General features: G+C 36.2%; 1 protein-coding gene across 5 annotated transcripts in view; it reads right to left on the bottom strand.

Moving 5' to 3' along the window:
• ROCK1 (Rho associated coiled-coil containing protein kinase 1) overlaps window positions 1-23847 on the bottom strand; it is a 147825-nt gene that overhangs the window by 116743 nt on the left and 7235 nt on the right. Inside the window, exon 1 of one of the 5 annotated variants that reach the window (XM_030842669.3) lies at window positions 4313-4357. The exons of the other annotated variants lie outside the window; for them this stretch is intronic. The gene's annotated coding sequence lies outside the window, so the exon portion shown is untranslated. Of the gene's footprint in view, window positions 1-4312; window positions 4358-23847 lie in introns of those variants that run through there. 5 annotated transcript variants of the gene reach the window in all.

The raw sequence follows: 23847 nt of genomic DNA, 5'->3' as shown, positions 1-23847 counted from the left end.
TTTTGAAAGAAGCTAGTCACACCAGAGAAGTATTTTCACATAAACACACAAAGGCAGGCATAATTAATGACAAGTATAACATTTTACAAGAATCTCTAAAGAATGGACATTTCACATTTCTTAAGAAGTACTGGTATTAGGAGGGAGGAAAGCACCAGTTGTGTTATCTCACAACAGAGTTTAAGCAAAGGAGAAACAGAAGAAAATTATTCAACTGAACACCTCTGCAAACTTTAGTCTCTGGATAGTTTTAAGTTACAAAAGTAAGATTCCGGTGTAAAATATCATTTAGGATTAGATCCATTAGTAATAATACATTTGTTATAAGGTATGAGACTATAATGGCACTAGGAAAGGAAAATATATTATGTATAAAAAGCATCAATTTGTTTTTTGAATTTGTAAAATTTCAAAATCAAAATTGTTACTTATTTCTAAATAAGAAATATTTTTTGAGAAACTGAAAAAAAAAATCCATTAAAACTATGGCAGTAAAACCAGGGCTTCTGGGACTTCCCTGGTGGTCCAGCAGTTAAGAATCCGCCTTCCAATGCAGGGGACACATGTTCGATCCCTGGTCAGGGAACTAAGATCCCACATGCCGTGGGGCAACTAAGCCCGTGCAACATAACTAGAGAAGCCCATGAGCTGCAACGAAAAGACCCCTCCCCACCGCATGCCGCAACTAAGACCCGACGCAGCCAAATAAATAAATAAACATTGGGGGGGGGAACAGGGCTTCTGAAAACCAAACTGCTTCTAAAATAGGCTGACTTTTTTTCTTTTTTTTGACTGCTGTCAAATGTTTGATGACAGAGGATGTACCATTTGAAGAAAATATTTTGGGTCCATGTTAATCTCTTTGTTAGGTAAAGAGATAAGAAATTTCTCAAAATTAAATCACTGATATGAAAATGGAAACAGATTTTCCTCAGGGAATTTTAACAACTTCTGATATTAAATACAATTAAAATCTGTTTAACCAATGTGACATTACTACATACATGCCAATATTCCCTAGGACAATTATAGTACAAAAAATTAAGTATTCCAAATACTTAGTAAAACATACAGTGGCTCTTCCCAATCAATCTCAAACTATACCTTTCCACCCTCATATTCTGTACATACATATATCTAGGCTTGAGCCACAGTGTGCTACCAGTCATCTCCCAAATGGCCCATGCTCACTCTATCCCACTGCCTTTGCACCTGCTCTTTTCTCCAGCTGGGATGTGAATATTTATGTTTAGACTGCCTCAAATGTTTGTGCTGCCTTCCCCAACACTCTGAGAAAATGTTAAAAAATAAAACACCTATGTGCTTCCTATTTAGGAATTACCGTACTTGTTACATTGTAATTATTTAAGTCAGCCTCCTCCTCTGTAGGAAAACAGGGATAGTAATAGTAATAATAATGAAGATAGTAATAGTAAAATACTTCCTGTCTCTGCAAGTTCACTGGTTAGTAGGTAGAAAAAAGTAAATAATACAGGATCCTCAGTGTTACAAAGTAGATACTACACAGAGAAAGGACTGCTTAATCAATTGGGGCTTCATAAAAGAGATGAAATATGAGTTGATTCTTTTTCTCTTTAACCATTTTTTTATATTGAAGTATAGTTAATTTACAATGTTGTGTTACTTTCAGGTGTACAGCAGTGATGCAGTTATACTTATATCTATCTGTCTATTCTTTTTCACATTCTTTTCCATTATAAGTTGTTACAAGATATTGAATATAGTTCCCTGTGCTTGTTGTTTATCCATTTTATATAAAGTAGTATGAGTTAATCCCAAACTCCTAATTTATCTCCACTCCCCAGTCTCCTTTGGTAACCATAAGTTTGTTTTCTATGTCTGTGAGTCTGTTTTGTAAATAAGTTCATTTGTATTATTTTTTAAGATTCCACATATAAGCGATATCATATGATATTTGTCCTTCTCTGTCTGATTTACTTCACTTAATATGATAATATCTAGGTATTTCATTGTTTTTTATGGCTGAGTAATATTCAATTGTACTGATATATATATACCACATCTTCTTTATCCATTCATCTGTCGATGGACATTTAGGTTGCTTCCATGTCTTAGTTATTGTACATAGTGCTGCTATGAACACTGGGGTGCATGTATCCTTTCCAATTAGAGTTTTCTCTGGATATATGCCCAGGAGTGGGATTGCAGGATCATATGGTAACTCTATTTTTAGTTTTTTTGAGGAATCTCCATACCGTTCTCCATAGTGGTTACACCAATTTACATTCCCACCAACAGGGTAAAGAGGGTTCATTTTTCTCCACACCCTCTCCAGCATTTATTATTTGTAGACTTTTCAATGATGGCCATTTTGACCAGTGTGAGAATATACCTCATTGTAGTTTTAATTTGCATTTCTCTAATAATTAGCGATGCTGGGCATCTTTTTATGTGCCTATTGGCCCTCTGTATGTCTTCTGCCCATTTTTTTTTAATTTATTTATTTATTTTTGGCTGCTTTGGGTCTTCGTTGCTGCACACAGGCTTTCTCTAGTTGCGGCGAGTGGTGGCTACTCTTCGTTGCAATGCATGGGCTTCTCATTGTGGTGGCTTCTCTTGTTGCAGAGCACAGGCTCTAGGTGCGTGGGCTTCAGTAGTTGTGGCACGTGGGCTCAGCAGTTGCGGCTCATGGGCTCTAGAGCGCAGGCTCAGCAGTTGTGGTGCATGGGCCTAGTTGCTCCACGGTATGCAGGATCTTCCTGAACCAGGGCTCGAATCCGTTTCCCCTGCATTGGCAGGCGAATTCTTAACCACTGCGTCACCAAGAAGTCCCTTCTGCCCACTTTTTGATTGGATTGTTTGTTTTCTTGATATTAAGCTGTATGAGCTGTTTGTATATTTTGGAAATTAATCTATTTTCTTCCAATCCGTAGGTTGTCTTCTCGTTTTTTTTTTTATGGTTTCCTTTGCTGTGCAAAAGCTTTTAAGTTTAATTAGGTTCCATTTGTTTGAGCTGATCTTTAAAGAAGAGAATTCAGAAAGAGTAAGATGGAGGTGGGGCAAGGCAATCTAGAGAGAAGAAAAGCAAGAAAAGTTTAGAGAATGAGAGTAGGATGCTCTGGTCCCATAGGGTGAGAAGGAGGAGGTACAGGAAACAATGCTCTGAAGATGGATTACAGAATGTGTATTAAAGGTATAACATACCATGCTAAGAATTTCAGTATTTATCTTATGATATCCACTTGGAACCACAGGAATTTTGGGGAGACGAAGAGTGACATGACTGTTTTTTATTTTATCAAAGTCTGACAATGATAAAGACAGCGGATTAGAACAGGAAGAGACAGGTGGAAAAGGAAGCAATTAGGAGGATACTGTGGTAATACAAGCATAGGAAGATATCAATACAAGTCTGAACTAAACTGGGGCAATAGGAATGGAGGATTAGAAGCAAAAGAACCTGATGAATGACTGAAAGAGGGACAGGAAGGATTAAGAATGATTATATAATTATAAGAATGACTATCTATCTTCTAGTTTAGGTAAGAAGATAGTGACTTCATTAACCAAGGCAGAGAATACAATCTGGAGAGAAAAGATAAAGATGTTAGATATACTGAATTTGAGGTCCCTGTAGGATAGCTGCCATTTTATGGATAACTAGATGGCAGTTAAAAATATGAGTTTTCAGTTCAACAGAGAGACTGGACTGTGATACAGATTTGGAAGTCATGAGAATACACTGAAATCCACGGTAACAGATGTAATTACCCAACAAGTGTAAACAAAGGGGAAAATGAAAAAAGAGTGAACAATAGCGTCCTGGGAAACATTAACATCTGAGAGATAAGCAGAGCAAACATGACCAATGAGCAATAAGAGAGGTGGGGAAGGGAGATATAATAGCATCATGAAAGCTGAACTAACTCTAGAAGTAACTTAAGAGCAAAGCAAAATGCCACCATGAGGTCAACTAGAATGAAAAATGCAAAAGGAGGCAAATAATTTGTGATTAAAATGTCACTGATAATAGTTGTACAACAATATAATGCCACTGAACTGTACACTCAGAAGTAATTAAAATAAGTTTCACATTATATATATTTTGCCACAACTTTTTTAAAAACTCACTATTGGACATCAGCAAAATGGCAGACTAGGAAACTCCAAACTCTCATTCCCCTAAAGAAATGTGAAAAAAACCCAGAAGCTCTCTGAACCAACTTTCTAAGAGCTCAGGAAAACAAAGGTTAAGAGCAATCAAGCAAATATCCAATCAAGTAAAAGCCATATTCAAATGGTAGGAAAGTTTTGTGACATGTTTACTCACTGTTACCCCACTCTCTCCTGGAGTGGGGGTGGTCTTGGTCTTGAGTAGGTAACAGATTGGTTCCCACTTCCCCCACCTTGAACCTGAGGGAGCAGAGTAAGACCGTATTTGTAAACTATTATGTATGTCTGTTTTAACCCATCTGGGGGATGCCTGAAGGACCAAGGCAAGGACCTTTCTGTTTTGTGTAACTAAGAATACAGGTAGACAAAGCAGTGGGGGCACAGCTCATAAAAGCTACGTGACAACTATAAACCCCACAGACTCCTGAGGGAAGAGATTATGGTAGAGACATACAATAGACCATCTAGGCCCAGAGAAGCTGGAGTGAGACTCTTTGGGAAATTCTTCTTTTAAAGGTCAGTATCAACCTTAAATAGAATGCTTCTCAGAGTGGAAGGGGCATAAACCAGCTTATAATGGGTAGAAAAGTTAATGGAAAAGGAACAAATGAAATAATGGCCAAAAGAAATGAGAAAGATTAGAAGCTTGCATGATTTAAAACCTGTATTTGATGAAATACTTTTAGGTAGAAGAGACATATTTTTATAGAATAAAAATGATTAAGTGAGGTTCCAAAAAAAATGTAAGGGAGGACAGAATTAAGATACAGAGTTGATACATCAACCTTATAAAAAATAAGAAGACTTCTATATAATCAGTATCCTGTCAAAAGGGCACGGAGTCATATTCCAGTCTAGAACACTTAATAGTCACCATGATCTTAAGCAAGTTATCTACCCTTCACAGCCTCAATGTTCTCATCTGTAAAATAAGGATAACGACAATAACTACCACATAGGTCTGTTGTATTGTAAGAAACTGATATATCCTAAGAAGTCACAGAAATATACTCATGGATAATTTCAAAGAGGATCTGCCTCCCTATCACTTTAACAGTTTATAGGTATGGGTGAACACAAGCTAGACTTTGTGTTGGCATGAATAACTGAAAAAGTTCAGGTGGTTCGATTTTGTTTTGGGGGAGAGAGTTTATTTTTCAAATTTTTCCTTCAAGTGTCTGATTCGTTTCTTTGGGGAAAAATAAAGCGCGTCATATGTTTAGTTAGCAGTAGTATAAAAACATTTTTCAAAAAACCCAGCTCATCAAATTTGTAAATGAAAGTGAGAAAAACAAGCTGATTTCCAGCCAACTATATTTGACTAATAAAAAATGAAATGCACTTTCCCCTCCCAGTCTAAAGCCTTTTATTGAGTCGTAGAAATGGCTTGGGGAATCTTCATTTTTGAGTCCTTGTTACCATTAGGTTGGTACTCGTCAAAGAGCCAAATCTATTGGTTATTTTAATAAACACCAGTGTGTGATCTTGACTATTTAATAAAGAGGAAAGGAATGTAAAGCAATGCTTCCCTTCAAAGGCAGCAAAATGACTCACTTGCCATGTGTGCTTCATATCACCCTAATCAGCACATATAGTTACAACGTGGTATAATTTTTCAGAATGATTGTATTTTGCTGTTGAATTAAAAAATAAAATAATATTGTTTAAAATAAAAGTAAACAGCTCGCTGTTATCTTTTTAAAGTTCCTATACAAATTTTCATAAAACTAGACCTTGATCATGGCGGGAAAAAAAAGAATGAACAGAGACTCAGAGACCTGGGTAATCATAACAAAAGATTTAATATCACTGGAGGTCCAGAAGGAGAAAAGATAATGGGACTAAAAAAGACTGAAATAAATGAAGGCTAAAAATTCCCTACATTTGGCAAAAGACATAAACCTCTAGATTGAAGAACCTAACAGGATATCCAAAGAAATCCAAACCAACAACAAAAACCTGTCAAAGTAGAATTCTATATCAAAAAAAAAAAACAAACAAGATAATCTCAGATGACAAAAAACTAAGTGATTTGTGACAAGCAGACCTATCCTAAAACAATGTAGCTGACATACAATATTAAAGGAAATTCTTCAAATAGAAAATGATAAAAGAAAGAATCTTGGGATAAGAGGAAGAATGAATGAAAAAGTAAAAATACAGGAAAATACAACACACTTTCATTCTCTTGAAAGTTGAAGCAAAAAATTTTAATATGACCTGACTGTTTCTCATTGTTTCTCATATAAAAAGACATTAAAGATGAATATATTATATACTAGGACGGTAAAGGAACATAAAGAAGATAACTCTACCCTTCACTCGAACTAATAAAATGTCAACACCAATCAAATGTGGTAAGTTATATATGTCTAATTGAATACATAGAGTAACCAAATAAAAAAGCTATACAAAGAAATACACACAAAAGCATAATAGGTAAAGAAGCCTGTTTCCCCCATTTGGTTGGAAGAATATGATGAACCTTCATTGTTAAATTCTAATTCTGGAACATAAGATTACATCGTAAGTTGCCCAGGATAAAATCAGTGGCATCTACCTGTGTACCAAAACTCTCAGACTTATGATTGGAAAGAAATTCTTTCCTTTGAAGCCTCTCCAACTTGTGTGATAGTAACCTCATTATGTGAAGACCCCTGAGCCAAGAATGACTCAAGCCTGAAGAGGTTTCCATCTTCTACCACAGTGATGGCTGGCGTCTGTTCACATTCCAACACTCACTCTCTCTCTCTCACACACACACACACACACACACACACACACACACACACAGAGGCAATGACAATAGTCATTAGCTGCTCTAAGAAGGGATACTGGACTAGAATGGAAAAGAGGTCTTAGTTGTAAAATAAGGGCTTGGACTTCCAGTATAAGATGAATAAGTCCTGGGGATGTAATGTACAGCAGTGACTACAGTTAACAATACTGTGTTGAATATTTGAAAGCTGCTAAGAGAGTATATCTTAAAAGTTCTCTTCATATATAATTTACTATATGAACAAGCTAAAGAAGAAAAATCACATGATATTAACAGATGCATAAAAAGTATTTGACAAAATCCAACTCCTATTCATGAGAAAAATTCTCAGAAAACTAGAAATAGAGGTGAACTTCCTCAACTTATAAAGAACATCTACAAAAAAACCTGAAAATAACATCATACTTAATGGCAAAAATCTATGATATCCCTCATATCAAAAATCAAGAAAAAGGCAAGGATGTCCTTTCTCACACTCTTAATTTAACATAGCACTGGAACTCACAGCCAGCTCAATAAAGTAAGGGAAATAAAAGGCACACATATCAGAAAAGAAATAAAATTGTCCATATTTACAGATGGTATTACTGTCTATGAGGAAAATCACAAGGAAGCTACAGCACAAAAATAAACAAAAAACACCTAGAACTAATAAGTGAGTTCCACAAGGTCATAAGATATAAGATCAACATTCAAAAACAACTGTATTTCTGTATATTAGCAATGAACATGAAGAAACCAAAATTAAAAACGCAATGCCATTTACATTTACTCAGATAAAAAAAGAATATTTAGGAATAAATCTAACAAAGCAAATATAGAATTTATGCTGAAAACTACAAAATACTGATGAAAGAAATTTTTAAAAGATCTAAATAAATGGAGAGACATATGGTGTTCATGGATTGGAAGACTCAAAACAGTAAAGACATCAATCCTCCCAATACTGACGTATAGGTTTAACACAATTCCTATCAAATCCCAGCAAGAGTTTTTGTACATGTTGTAGATATAGGCAAGATTGTTCTAAAATTTATATGGAAAAGCTAAGGAACTAGAAAAGCTAAAACAATTTTGAGAAAGAATAATGTGTAGGAATAACTGTACCCAAGTTTAAGACCTACACAGCTACAATAATCAAGACAGTGTGTGCTACTCATGGAAGGACACACATACAGTACTCCCTTGGCATCTCTGGGGGATTGTTTCTAGGACCCCTGCAAATACCTAAATCCAAAGATGCTCAAGTCCGTTAAATAAAATGGCACAGTGGAATTCCCTGGTAGTCCAGTGGTTAGGACTTGGTGCTTTCACTGCTGGAGCCCGGTTCGATCCAGTCAGGAAACTAAGATCCTGCAAGCTGCACAGTGCGGCAAAAGAAAAAAAAAAAAGCATAGCCTTTGTATATATTATCCACACATCCTCCCCTATACTTTAAATCATCTCTAGATTACTTATAATACCTAATACAATGAAAATGCTATGTAAATAGTTGCAATTACAATGTAAATGTTATGTAAATAACTGCTGACTACAGGCAAATACAAGTTTTGCTTTTTGAAACTTTCTGGATTTTTTTTCCCAGACTATTTTCAGTCTGCAGTTGGTTGAATCTGTGGATGTGGAAATTGTGGATACAGTGGGCCAACTGTATAGATCAATGGAACAGAACAGAAAACCAAGAAACAGACCCACACAAGTATAGCCAAATGATTTTTGACAAGGTACAAAAGCAATTCAATGGAGGAAGGTAGTCTTTTCAATAAATGGTTTTGGAGAATTGGATATCCATTAAAATAATGAATCTCAATCTAAACTTCACACCTCACACAAAAATTAACTCAAATTGGATCACTCATTTAAATGTTAAAGTGTTTAGGAAAACAGGGTAAAATCTTTGAGAACTACAACTTAGTGAAAGCTTCTGAAACATGACACAAAATGTATTTTAAAAATCTAAAAAATTTTTGATAAATTGGACTTTGTCAAAAATAACTTTTGCTCTGCAAAAGATCCAGGTAAAAGGATGAAAAGACAAGCCAAATACTGGGGAAAATCTTTTGCAAACCATATATATTAGAATAATTGAATAACTCTCAAAACTCAACAATAAAAAACAATCTGAGCGACTGACAAATCTCCAAAATCTACAAGCAGCTCATGCAGCTCGATATCAAAAAGACAAACAACCCAATCCAAAAATGGGCAGAAGACCTAAATAGACATTTCTACAAAGAAGATATACAAATTGCCAACAAACACATGGAACGATGCTCAAGATCACTCATAACTCATCATTAGAGAAATGCAAATCAAAACTACAATAAGGTATCACCTTACACCATTCAGAATGGCCATCATCAAAAAATCTACAAACAATAAATGCTGGAGAGGGTGTGGAGAAAAGGGAACCCTCTTGCACTGCTGGTGGGAATGTAAATTGATACAGCCACCATGGAGAACAGTATGGAGGTTCCTTAAAAAACTAAAAATAGAACTACCATGCGACCCAGCAATCCAACTACTGGGCATATACGATGAGAAAACCATAATTCAAAAAGAGTCATGTATCACAATGTTCATTCCAGCTCTATTTACAACAGCCAGGACACGGAAGCAACCTAAGTGTCCATCAACAGATGAACAGATAAAGAAGATGTGGCACATATATACAATGGAATATTACTCAGCCATAAAAAGAAACAAAACTGAGTTATTTGTAGTGAGGTGGATGGACCCACAGTCTGTCATACAAAGTGAAGTAAGTTAGAAAAAGAAAAACAAATACTGTATGGTAACACATATATATGGAATCTAAAAAAAAAAAAAAAAAATTGGTTCTGAACCTAGGGGCAGGACAGGAATAAAGACGCAGACATAGAGAATGGACTTGAGGACACGGGGAGAGGGAAGGGTAAGCTGGGACAAAGTGAGAAAGTGGCATGGACATATATACACTACCAAATGTAAAATAGATAGCTAGTGGGAAGCAGCCGCATAGCACAGGGAGATCAGCTCAGTGGTTTGTGACCACCTAGAGGGGTGGGATAGGGAGGGTGGGAGGGAGGGATACACAAGAGGGAAGAGATATGGGAACATATGTATATGTATAACTGATTCACTTTGTTATAAAGCAGAAACTAACACACTATTGTAAAGCAATTATACTCCAATAAAGATGTTAAAAACAAAACAAAATCTGATTAGAAAATGGGAGAAAGATATAGACAGACATTTCACCAAAGAGGATGTACTGACTGGCAAATAACTGCATGAAAAGATGCTAAATATCATTAGCCATTAAATAAATGTAAATTAAAGTCATTATGAAATATCACTATATACTCATTACAACTAATATGAAAAATAGTTACAATACCAATGCTAATGAGAATGCAGAGAAACTGTATCTCTCATACATTGCAGGGTGGTATATAAAATGGTAGAGCTACTCTGGAAAATAGTTTTACAGCCAGTATCATATGACCTAACATTTGCACTCATGGGCATTTATCCCAGAGAAATGAAAACACTGTACATGCAAAAACCTGCACACAAATGCTCATAGCAGCTTTATCTCTAATAGCCAAAAAATGGAAACAACAAAAATTATCTTCAGTAGGTAAATGGCTAAACAGACTGTGGTATATCCACACTATGGAATGATACCCTGCTATAAAAAGGAATGAACTACTGATTCCTGCAACAATGGGGATGGATCTCAGGGGCTTTATGAGTGAAAAAAACAATCTCAAACGGTTGTATATTGTATGATTTTTTTCTAATAACATTCTTCAAATGATAAAATTATACAGATGGAGAACAGATCAGTGGTTTCCAGGGGTTAGGGATATGGGGGGTGGGGGGATATGACTATATAGAAGTAACACAGGGAAATCTTTGTGGTGATGGAATAGTTCTGTATCTTGATTGTAGCAGTGGCTACAGGAATCTACACATGTGGAAAATGGCACAGAACTGTACACACACATCAAACCAATTGCAATTTGCTGGTTTTGATACTGTCCCAAGGTTATGCATAATGTAACCATCAAGGGAAACTGGGTGAAGGGTGCATTAGACCTCTCTGCATTATATTTGTAACTTCCTGTAAATCTGTAATTATTTCAAAACAAAAAGTTAAAGACAAATGACAGATGCCAATAGCAAAATGACACACAGGTTGGAATTATCTAACAAAGACTTAACAAAGACTTTTAAAACAGCTATTATTAAAATGCTTCCCAAAATAAGGGCAAACACTTGGAATTAATGGTTAGACAGTGTAAGCAATAAAAAAAGAACTAAATGGAAAATTCAGAAGGGAAAAATACAATGACCAAAATGAAAAACACACCCTCGATAAGCTCAAAAGCAACAAAGAGATGACAAGAGAAAAGACTCAGTATGCGGGCATACCTTGGAGATGGTATGGGTTTGATTCCAGACTACCACAATGAAGCAAATATTGCAATAAAGCCAGTCACACGAATTTTTTAGTTTCCCAGTGCATATAAAATTTATGTTTATGCTATACTGCAGTTTATTAACTGTGCAATAATATTATATCTAAAAAACAATGCACATACCTTAATTTTAAAATACCCTACTGCTAAAAAATGCTAACCATCATTTGAGCCTTCAGTAGTCATGGTACTAACATCAAAGATTACTAATCACAGATCCCCATAATAAATATAATAATGAAAAAGGTTGAAATGTTGCAAGAATTACCAAAATGTGACATAAAGACACAACGTGAGCAAATGTTGTTGGAAAAATGGCACCACCAGACTTGATGAACACAGCGTTGTCACAAACATGTAAAAATTGTAGTATCTGTGAAGTGCAAAAAAGCAAAGCACAATAAAATGAGGTACGCCTGTACCTGAAGATACATCAGTAAAAATGATCTAATCAACAAAGGAAAAAAAAATTGTTTTTAAATGAACAGAGCCCCAGGGACCTGTGGGAAAACAACAGAAAGGGGAACATTTGTGCTATTAAGAGTCCCAAAAGGACAGGAGAAAGACTTTAGTGCAGTGAAAATATTTAAAGAAACAAAGGTTGAAAATTTCCCATATTTGCTTCCCATATTTGCTACTGATTCAAGCTCAGTGAACCCCAATAGGATAAACCCAAAGGAACCTACTTCCAGACACATCATAATCAAACTGCTTAAAACTAAAAACAAAGAAAATACCTTGAGGACAACCAGAAAAAAATGACCTTACTTACAGGGGGAGAATGAATTGGATACCTGAAGATTTCTCACCAGAAACTATGTGAAACCTCTGAAAGAAGTGGAACACCATTTTTAAAGTATCAAAAGGAAAGAACTATCAATCCAAAATTCTATAGCCACTGAAAATATACTTTAGGAATGAAAATGAAATAAAAACCGCCTGAGAGGAAGGAAAACTATGAAAATTCATAGCCAGCTAACTTGCTGTAAAAGGACTACTTAAAAAAAAAAAAAAAACCACCTCATAAAGGAAGTTCTTCAGACAGAAGGAAAACGATAGTGGAAGGAAACTTGGAACATGAGGTAAGAAGAGCAACCAAAATGATAAATTTACCTATTCTTCTCCTATTGAGTTATTTAAAATATATTTGACCAATGAAGACAAAAATTATAACATTTTCTGACGGGATTTTCAATGTGTATAGCTGAAATACATAAGACAACTACAACATAAAGGGGAGGGTGAAGGGGTATTTATGGTGGTAAGGTTCCTACATTCCTTAAAAAGTGGTAGCATACTGTGAAAAGTCAGGCATGTATACTGAAATCCCTAGAACAGCAACCATTAAAAAAACTGCATAAAAAATATAATCAAAAACACAGGGACTTCCCTGGTGGCGCAGTGGTTAAGAATCCGCCTGCCAATTCAGGGGACACGGGTTCGAGCCCTGGTCAGGGAAGATCCCACATGCCACGGGGCAGCTGGGCTCATGTGCCACAACTACTGAGCCTGCGCTCTAGAGCCCTCGAGCCACAACTACTGAAGCTTGCGTGCCTAGAGCCCGTGCTCTATAACAAGAGAAGCCACCACAATGAGAAGCCTACGCACAGCAACGAAGAGTGGCCCCCGCATGCCACAATTAGAGAAAGCTCACGCGCAGCAACGAAGACCCAACTCAGCCAAAAATAAATAAATAAAAAATAAATTTATTTAACAACCCCACACACAATATATAAACTAAAATGGATACTAAAAAATGTATAAATAACCCAAAAGAAGGCAAGAAAGAGAAACAGGAACAAAAAACAAAGGGAAGAAGTACAAAATAAGTAATAAAATGGGAGACAAACCCAAACACGTTAATACTACATTAAATGGGAATACTCTTAACACACTGACTAAAAGACAGATCATGAGAATGGATTTTTAAAAACAAATCCATTAGGGAATCCCTGGCAGTCCAGTGGTGAGGACTCTGCACTTTCACTGCCAGGGCCGGGTTCAATCCCTGGTCAGGGAACTAAGATCCCACAAGCCACATGGCACAGACACATTAAAAAAAAAAAAAAAAAAAAAAAGTCATTTGCAATATGGAATCTGAAACTGTATCAATGAACTTTTTGCGCTCACTTTGTAATATTTAAATTAAATGGTGGACTTCCCTGGTGGCGCAGTGGTTGAGAGGCCGCCTGCCAATGCAGGGGACACGGGTTTGATCCCTGGTCCAGGAAGATCCCATATGCCACAGAGCAACTAAGCCCGTGTGCCACAACTACTGAGCCTGCGCTCTAGAGCCCAAGAGCCACAACTACTCAGCCCACATGCAACAACTACTAAAGCCTGCGCGCCTACAGCCCATGCTCCACAACAAGCGAAGCCACCGCAATGAGAAGCCCGCGCACCACAATGAAGAGTGGCCCCCAATCGCCGCAACTAGAGAAAGCCCGCGTGCAGCAATGAAGGCCTAACACAGCCAAAAATAAATAAATAAATTAAAAAAAAAATTAACGGCCTATCTTGTACTTTGAGTAGATCTTTTACTCATCGATGATTTTATAATTGGTCACTGAGAAAATATTGGCTCTTCCAAAAAATTATGAGCTCTTCCAAATGTTGATACATTTCATCACACAATGTTCAAAAATCACATTTATTAATGTCACCACCAACTACATGAGAAAAGTCTTTAGACATTGGAAAGCTGTCAAGCTCAGGGTGGCAAATACAAGTTTTCCAAAATTCTAATTTTCACATAAAAGCTCTAATTTTATCACTGGCCACAAATATTACCAGTTGTTTTTCAATCATCACATTTCAAAATTCAGACAGCACAGGTCCTTCCCAAGTGACACATACATACATAAGTGAAGTCACACACAGACACATCCCTCATATTCAAAGGCCATATTACTGACAGCAGCAAATAAATGTTTAGTTCTGTCATAGGACTACTAATCCTTTCACCAAGTATTTTTTCTTTTTTAAAAATTCAGGTTTATTGAGGTATAATTTACGTAAAATAAAATTCATCCTTTTTAGGTTTATAGTTCAATGAATTTCGACAAACAGCTGTATAACCACCACCACTACCACAATCAAGATACAGAACACTTCCATCACCCTAAACGTTCCCTTGTACCTCTTTGCAGTCAATCCCCTAGCCCATCCCTAGCCCCTGATAAATGTTCAGTTCTGTTATAGGACAGTAATCCCTGCACCAAATACACAGATATTAATTTTTTTAACATGTTCCCAAAGTCATCCCGTATCTTATTTGATACCAATTCAGTAAAATGTTACTACTGTCTACTGTTAAATTAATGTGCATGATGGTGTCATTAATCATCATGCATCATTTTATTCTACTTCAGATCACCATGCTTCATGGCTTAGATTGCCTACCAATACTCACTTTCCAGACGTGTCAAATCCGACAAAGATATGTTTTAGCAGAAAGCTATTTGAACCTTGCAATAAATACATTGCACAGTCAATCAAAGAACTGACTCCCATCCCTTACCCAGTCAAGTTCTAGACCACTGCTTCTGAAGTAAAATACTACAGAACTTACTTACCTTCCCCCTCCAACCTAGTCAATAAACATTTAGCAAGATCTTTTCCCTACTACTACATACCTCATCTTCCCCACTCCATTCTTTACCAATGCCCATACTTTTCAATTTAAATGTTTTTCACTTTGTGCAGTCTGTGTACAAAGCACTCTCCTAAGTGCTGTGGAAACACTTCTCTTTGTGGCATGTTATCTACAACTTTGATGCTCTTTCCACTATACTACAGACGAAGGATCTTTGAAAGCCTGCCAGTTACTGATGATACGCTGTTATGTCAGGCAATTCATTTACCTTTTCTAAGGTTTAATTTAATTTATAAAGAATAATATCTGCAGCCCATGGGATTGTTGTAAAGATTAAATAAAATAATGAATGTGCAAAGTCTTATAAAGATGAATATATTGGCTTTTGGTTCCCCATCCAAAATTAAAAGATATTGGGGGGCTTCCCTGGTGGCGCAGTGGTTGACAGTCCGCCTGCCGATGCAGGGGACACGGGTTCGTGCCCTGGTCCAGGCGGGTCCCACATGCCACGGAGCGGCTGGGCCCGTGAGCCGTGGCCGCTGAGCCTGCACGTCCGGAGCCTGTGCTCCGCAACGGGAGAGGCCATGACAGTGAGAGGCCCGCATACCGCAAAAAAAATAAATAAAAATAAAAAATAAAAGATATTGGGGAGTGGGGGAACCCACCTATACCTTTATACATACCATTTGTAGTTTTAAAATATATTATCCCCCTAGAACAGATATAGCTTAGATTTAAATAAATTACCAATTACACCGTATCTCTTAACCTCATGTCAGCTGTTCTTGGCTTTCATTACAGAAACAAACAAAAACATTTTCTAGTAATTCAACAACAAACAAATATTTATTGAAAACTTAAAATATGCCAGGCACTGCTCGTGGAACTAGTGACACATCAGTGAACCAGACAGACAATCAGATACCTGCTCTCATGGAGCTTACATGTTGAGCATCAATATCTCAATATATAATAGCTCAGAAGCCCACGAGCTATTTAAGTAATTCAAATATGTTTTCATTTAGGAAAAAAATTTTAATCTCATAGGAACAGTAAATTTCCAATCTCTTTCGAATTTATTTTAAAAAAATCTGTTTTTTAAATATACTATACTATTCTTTCATAGCCTATTCACATTTAAACAATTTCTTCATAAGTACTAAGAAAACAGGAGGTCCTTTCCTTTTAGCTGGCAAAGGAACAAGGTACTGGGGAGTTACAATGATGACTGAGGGTAACACTACTTGAATTCTTTATCAAATCTGATTTCCTGCCCCGCCTGAAATCAGATCAACCAAACAAACTAAAACAAAACCAGCTTTTTCAGAAAACGTTCATTCTTTTTCATATAACCTGTTCTTTCTTAAAACATATTTTTAAAAAGAGAAAATACTTTCTTAAAAGGGAGGCAAGTTTTTTTCTATCCAATCCTACCACTTCCATCTATTTTGTTTTCCTCACAGCAGCTTCCCAAATGAGGTATTATGCAGGAGGCATAATGTCTAGCTAGTTGGCAACTATTCAGTCCTTCCCAAACCTGGCTATGCAATCACCTAGACTCTGTTAAGAATACAAATTTCAGCATACTACATCTTCCAACTCCAATTCTCGTACGGTAAGGCTGTGGTGAGGCCTGCCAGAATCTGTATTTGGTTTTGATATGGTTGATCCATGAACAGGCATTTGGAAATCTTTCACTAAGTTACCCGAAGACTTATCACTAAGGCAAAGCAGCATACAGCTATCCTTTCATTAAAGGACCAAATGTTATCCCAGCTGTGGTCTTAAATTGGCAGTCTTTAGCAACTAGTTGACAATACTTATGCTAACTCTAATGTTAGATAACTTAACAATTTAGTAAACACGTCATTTACAAAAAAGATAAGGAAGAATAAACTATCATAACTTGGGTCTCTCTCGGTGAGGAATCTCCATCTAATATAGGAGATACTTGCTGTTTGCGACTGCCCAGCAGGTCATTTCCCCCTATCTTGGAAACTGAACTCCAATTTCCATCCCTCCCTCATGCAACTCTAATACTCTGTCTTGGAATAAGACGACTCACTCCCAGTTCTGAGACTGGAGCTCATGACGGAGGCCTACGCTTACCATCAAACCATTCTTCTGACTACTGTGACTGGTTCAGATATGGGCACACGATCTAGTGGGCCAGATCAGTTAGAAACTCTATTTAAAGGTTAGAAGAAAAGACTTTTTCTTCCACTATGCCTGAACAAGCACTCATGGAAGCTAATGGCAAGTACCTTACAACCACAAGGAGTTATGTACCTGAGAAAGGAGACAATACTAAAGAAGCAGATTTGGAAAGCCAGCTCCCAGTCACATCATTTGAGCCCTGAAAAAAGACATTCCTGAAGCTAGAACCTACCTATCAAGTATTCAGAGGCAATAACATTCTTTGTTGTTTAAATTAATTTGGGTTGAGTTTTCAGTCCTTTACAATAAAGATTTCTAATTAATATAGGTAAAAAGGAGTAGAATCTCTATAGGCCCTTAGCTTTCAATTCACTAAATTAAGTGGCTACTCTGCCACTACTATAAGAAGAAAAGGGGCAGGGACTGAGCATGAATGCTACAATTACAAAAATAAGCCCATTGTTTTTATTTAGATTATAATTCATTTAATTATAATAAATATTTACTCTAAAACCACCTGAGAAAAGCTATATGAGGTTAATAACTTCATTCTCTTCTACTCAAAAAGATGATAGAAGCTATGGGGGACTGGGTTGAGACAGGTAATGCCAAAAGACCACCTAACAACCTAGAATGGCAGGATAAACTCCTACAAACAAAAAAGCTTTGGGGCCAGGGCAGAAGAGCACAGGGCAGAAGGGCAAAAGGGACCTAGGGGCAGCCATTTATCATCAGCTTACACAACTGTTTTTGTGAGGTTTCAAACCATGCTTTACAGATGATCACATTTAAGGCTTACCACCACCCTATGAAATAAATTATTATTAACTCCCTTTCACAGACTGAAGAATAGGCTGTTGAAGAGAGTTTAAGCGATCCAGTCAAGGTCAAAAAAAAGAGGGAAAGGAGGAGTGGTATAAGGAACATCTATGTTATAGTGTGCCTTGCCCCACTGCTCTTCTTTTCCTAGAAACTGCTTCCCCATTCTCATAGTTCTCATGTGATCCTTATCACAAGAGATTAGTTGAGGGGTGAGCACCTGACCCAAGCTGAATCGATGCATCTTTTGCTCCAGAGCTCTGGATTTGAGACTCCAAGATTTAAAATCAGTGGTTGAAGCTGAAGCTGTTAGATATAAAGCTCCAGCACTCTGGGCAACGGTATCTTCCACACAAGTGACTAAAACCAGTCTACAGTCCGAATGACAACACAAAGCAAGAATAAGAATAGAGAGAGAATGAATTGTTTCCATTTGAGGCCCAAGTTCCAGTTCTTACTGAAGTTCAACTGAATCTTTATACTTTTAATGAGATCAGGTTTCTCTGACTCTAGAAATTCTTTTTGCCTAGGAAAATTCAAGTTGAGTGCTATCATGTATAACTGACAGCATCCTAACTAATTCAGAGAGAAAGAACAGGGGAATGGGGGGGGCAGATAATCATTCACAACCATCAAAAAGTATTCATTGAACAATAATGTCCAAAATTACTAAGCCCTCATTAGTAATTCTCATTAGAGAGGTAAGACTAAACACTTTAGACTCATACAACACAGTTCTGATCAAATTCTAAACTATATGAGACAGATTACAAATACTATAGAAGTTCAAAAGAGAAAATAACAGTATAACACAGTTGTAACTTATGTTAGACTATAAAGATGAGAAAATTGGCGAGGAAGACATAGAGGAGAACTCAAAGGGAGAGAAAGATAGGCCTGGTGGGAAAGAGCAGGCAACATGCTGTAGAAAGTGAGGAAATCCACCTGGAACATACAGTCTATTTTGGAGAATGGTAGGAATTAAGACTAAGTAAATAGGGAAGCTAAGACCACATGACCAAAAGCACTAAAGTTAAGAAAAAGAAAGATACAGTATGGACTATACTGGCAAACTGCTAGGGTGTCCCACTAAACCCAAGAATGTTGGGTTGAAATTTTCGACTTGAGTAGGGCAGAAATAAAAGAAAGCAAAAATCAGATTCAAGAAATATTTCAAATAAAGAATCCCATTCTACTCTTCTCCCAAGTTTCCAAGTACTAGTATTTCTAACTACAGTGGAACCTTCATAAATCTGTAATATAAAGGTAGGGCAAGGAAAGGAGTAACTATTAACACCTGGATGAAACTACAGCACTTGCATATAAATTATTTCATTTAACCCTCATGATTAAACCTATGAAGTAAATATTATTATGATTCTCATTTTGCAGATTAAATATATTCAGGCTCAAAGAAGTTAGATAACTTGTCCAAGATCACTCAACTAAATAAAAAGTTGGCCTGTGGAATGGGGAGGTGGATAATAATGCTCTTGGTCAACACAAGTCCTTTTTCCCAGAACAAATTATGAAGACATATAATGAAAACAATGATGATGATAATGATAGCTAACATTAACTAAAGGCTGAGAACTATGCAAAGCATGTTACATGCACTAGCATTATCACATTTAATATTCCTAACAGCCCTATGAGAGTCTGTGATTAATCTCATTTGAGGATGATGTAAGCATATGAGTCCTAAAAAAGTTAAGAATTTTGCCCAAACTCACAAGGCTACTAAGTGCCTGACCTGGTTGGGATTCAAAATCACAGTCTGACTGCAAAGCTCATGCTCTCAACCACTATGCTACATTGCCTCCATGACTAGATATTACTAGAAATAAACAAAGGAAATACAATTAGGATGAGATGAGTAAACACTTTTAGAGTGGATGATAAAAATTAGGGAAACATTTTCTTTGTCCTACTGTTACAGCATTAAAATTTTAAAAATTAACTAAAGGATAGAAGACATATCTAAAACAGAATTTCTTAATAAGGTTGGGAATTTAAATACACTTGTATCTAAAGACAGTTTGGAGATGGTTTCAACTACTGAATTTTGTACTATACTCCTAATGAAAACCAAGGGTCAGAGAGTAGACATTAGCTGTCCAAGGCCATACAATTTTTCAGTTTACAATTTACAGTGTCAACTAGAGAGTACAATTCTGTACTTCAGACCCCACCCACCATCACCCACCAACCATTCAGTTTTTCTTTCATGTATATCATACCCACATTCTTGGAAATTAAACAAATGTGTAATTATGTTAGTGTTGTTAGAACTAAGATCTTTCCATGTAAAAGCAAAAAATACAAAGTGATGATAAACATATACTAGAATTATCAGTATAAAGTATTTTTTCTTCTTTCCAAAAATAAAATTTCACAGCCCTAATTATTAAACAAGGATAAGAAGCAATTTTAACCAGTAGTAATGAGTACTAGCATCCAGGTCCCCACTAAATGGCTGATTTCCAAGTCTGGGGCAAGAAATGTATGTACAAGATGAGCCTGGTCATCTTATTACACCAAGAAACAAGGAAGTTCCCTCAAAGATTATTAAGATCATAGACAAATAAGATGGGAGTCAATGTAAAGAGGCTCCCATTAGTCAAAGACAGGACAAACTGAGCATAGCAAACATGACAAAAATTGACTGAAACACATCAAATATATATTTTTAATGGTTTCCACAATGATGCCAAAAATAAAAAACAAAATAAAAGAGAGAAATAAATAAATGTTGGGTATATCTTATCCGCTGAACTTTATGGACTAGATTAATGAGTTCTTTTGCATACCAGCCTTTTAGGCAAAGGGAGACCACAGTAGGAAACTGTAGGGAGGGAGGCCGATAACAGCAGGGGATATATTCCCCTTGTTCCCTTACTGCCAGATCAACATGCTTCTATCTCTACTTAAAACCACAGTCCCTGCCAGAAAGCCCTCTCCGTAGAGCTACCCTTCCAATTGCTCTCTTCCCTTGTCATCCTAAAGGTGGTAGTAGCTCTTTCCCCACTGTTACTTGTCCCAGGGTACTGTACTACCCCTACTGATTTCCTTAAATACTGTCTATACATTTGTAAATAGTCCCTTTCTTAAATTTCCCTTAAATACCCAATTTGTGCCATGTCTAGCACACTAAACCTCCAAAATACCTCACTCTGAAAAGTGGCAATTAAAGAGAAAGACTAAAAGAATCTAAAAAAAAAAAAGTTGATATATGTGTATGTATAACTGATTCACTTTGCTGTACACCTGAAACTAACACAACATTGTAAATGAACTATACTCCAATAAAAACCTAAAAAACAAAAAATTTTAAAAAAATAAAAATAAAGAGAAAGACTGATGCATTCACCCTGTACTTTATGAACCCTATTTCACGGTAAGCAAACAGCCCTATAGATGATGAGTAAACATTCTTAAATTCTTATATTCTCTTAACAGAAGAATTACAGTTAATAAATGTGAAAGGAATGACATAATTAGAAAACCATTATTTTGCTTTCCCTGATGAATAACTGCTTCAGTTAAAAATTATAAATGGATGGAACCATTAGCTGAAAGGATACTAAAGGATTTTACAAAGCAAGTTATTCAGGCTGTCACCACCTGAACACACTGATCAACCTTAGCATCACTAAAAGCGTGGGTGAGCCAGGTACTGTATGCCTCTTGATGTGATGCAAAAGAAAATACAATCTATGAAACACTCCTGACTAAAAGGTCAAAATAATTAAAACGAGTTTTTAGATCTAACTACCAACTTACAGGAAACATGGAAGATACAGGAGCAAGCTAAATGACATGACAAGGAAACAAACAAAAAAAATCCAGAATATGAAACACTGTATGGTACCAACGACCTAGTTTTTTCAACAAGACAATGGGGGTGGCAGATCGAGGAGATGGGGGAAAAAACTGCTCTACATTAAAAAGAGACTTAAAAGACCTAACAAACAAAAGCAACATGTAGACTTTGTCCGAATCTAGATTCTAATAAGGCGACTGCAAAAAAAGACATCGTTTTAGACAACCAGAGAAATCTGAATATAAACTGGGAATTAATGGTACCAAGGTACTTTTAATTTTGTTAGACACGATAATGGCCATTGTGGTAATGTAAGAAAAAAAATTTTTTTGAGATGTTTACTGAAGTATGTAAGGGTGAAATGACAATATCTGGAATTTGCTTTAAAATATTTTTGCAAGAAAAAGGATGTTTGATGAAGCAAGTATGACAAAATTTTGAAAACTGCAGAATCTGAGTAATGGGGGTTCACTATGCTATTTTCCCTACTGGTGTATGTTTGAAATTTTTCATTTATAAAATTACCAAACAAAACAAAAATCCATGTTTTTCCCACTAAAACCATAGTTTTCAAACTTGAGCATGTCTAAGAATCCACATCTCATGCAGGATCCTAGGACTCATACCCCAAAATTCTGACTTTGTCTGGGCATGGGCTCAGGTTCCATTTTTAACAAGTCCTCAAGGGAATCCAGTACATACAATCTACAGACATATCTGAAAATTATACACTTAGACTAATTCACCACAAGTCTTTAAATATACTCCACCTAAGAGAAAAGGCATGATCATATCTCTTACCTCCCCTTCAAGCCTTACCCCATTTAAATCTGCTCATAACTTATCCTGTTCCTGGGACTGTAAGTTCCATGAAGGCAGAGCCCTTTGCTTTTACTCACCATGGGGTCCCCAGTGCCTACCAGAGCACCTAGCACACAGTACACAGCAAATAAATATTTGCTGAATAAATGAATTCATTATCCATTAATGAATGAATAACAGCAAAGAGAAAAAAGAAGAGTTAACTGTAGTTCAGTATTTCAAAATTAGTTCCAGGGAACAATCTAAGGTAAAATTTCAATTTCTTGCCAAAAATCAGTATAGAAAGTATGGAATAAAGACTATAAATAAAGTATGGGAATAACAATAAACTAAAATTAAATAATAAAAATAAACATAGGAATAAAGGAGGGACACAGGTTAGGGTATGCTTTAAAATATGATACATGTTTAAGACAACCTCTCTCCTAAGACATCAAACTTTGAATGTTAATTTGAACATTCAAGTTCCTACTAAATGTTTAGAAACTATTATGAAAATGTACTCTTACATCTCACAATCCCAAACAGGAAGGGCAGACACATTAGAAAAGTAAACTAGTACATGTATACATTTTAGTGGAAAACAGATAAGTAACTCAATTACTACTCTCTCTGTTTAAAAAGCACAAACCCCTACAGTTATGACACAAGTCACAAATGCAAAAAAGAATAACTGCCAAATATAACAATTAAAAGTTATCTTAGGATGATCTTCTAAGGCTATGTAGAACTAGTTGCAAAAGTAGCACTTACCGAAGATGGTTCCTATTCTTATACTTCTACCCCCAAATCACTTAACTTTAAAATTTTCCTTCTTAAATAATAAATCATAACTTTTAAAATGTTTATGGAATTATAATAAACAAAGACTTATAGAATTTTTAGAGACACAATGGACATTAGCAACTACATGGTCCAATTCTTCATTGGGGAAGATGAAGCCCAGATGAGAAAAAAGATTTACTTGGCTACACAGAGAGTTAACAGCAAAACAAGGATATGCCAGTGCTCTGAATTTCCAGTCCAGTGTACTTTTCACTATACCATGCTAACAGGATATTTTAAAGAATATTTTCCATTGTGAAATGCAGTAGTATCTGTTCACCTCCTTGTACATACATGTGTGGGGTATTCATCAGCTATGTTCTGGGCTTAAACTAAATGGATGTACCTCTTTTTTAGTGGGGATGGTCATGGGGAAGGGGAGCTACTAGACTATCTTCAGCAACAG

This window comes from Globicephala melas, chromosome 13, assembly GCF_963455315.2.
Source record: "Globicephala melas chromosome 13, mGloMel1.2, whole genome shotgun sequence".
Taxonomy (NCBI): domain Eukaryota; kingdom Metazoa; phylum Chordata; class Mammalia; order Artiodactyla; family Delphinidae; genus Globicephala; species Globicephala melas.
The sequence above is the reverse complement of the archived record's forward strand: the minus strand, read 5'-3'. Positions and strand labels throughout refer to the sequence as shown.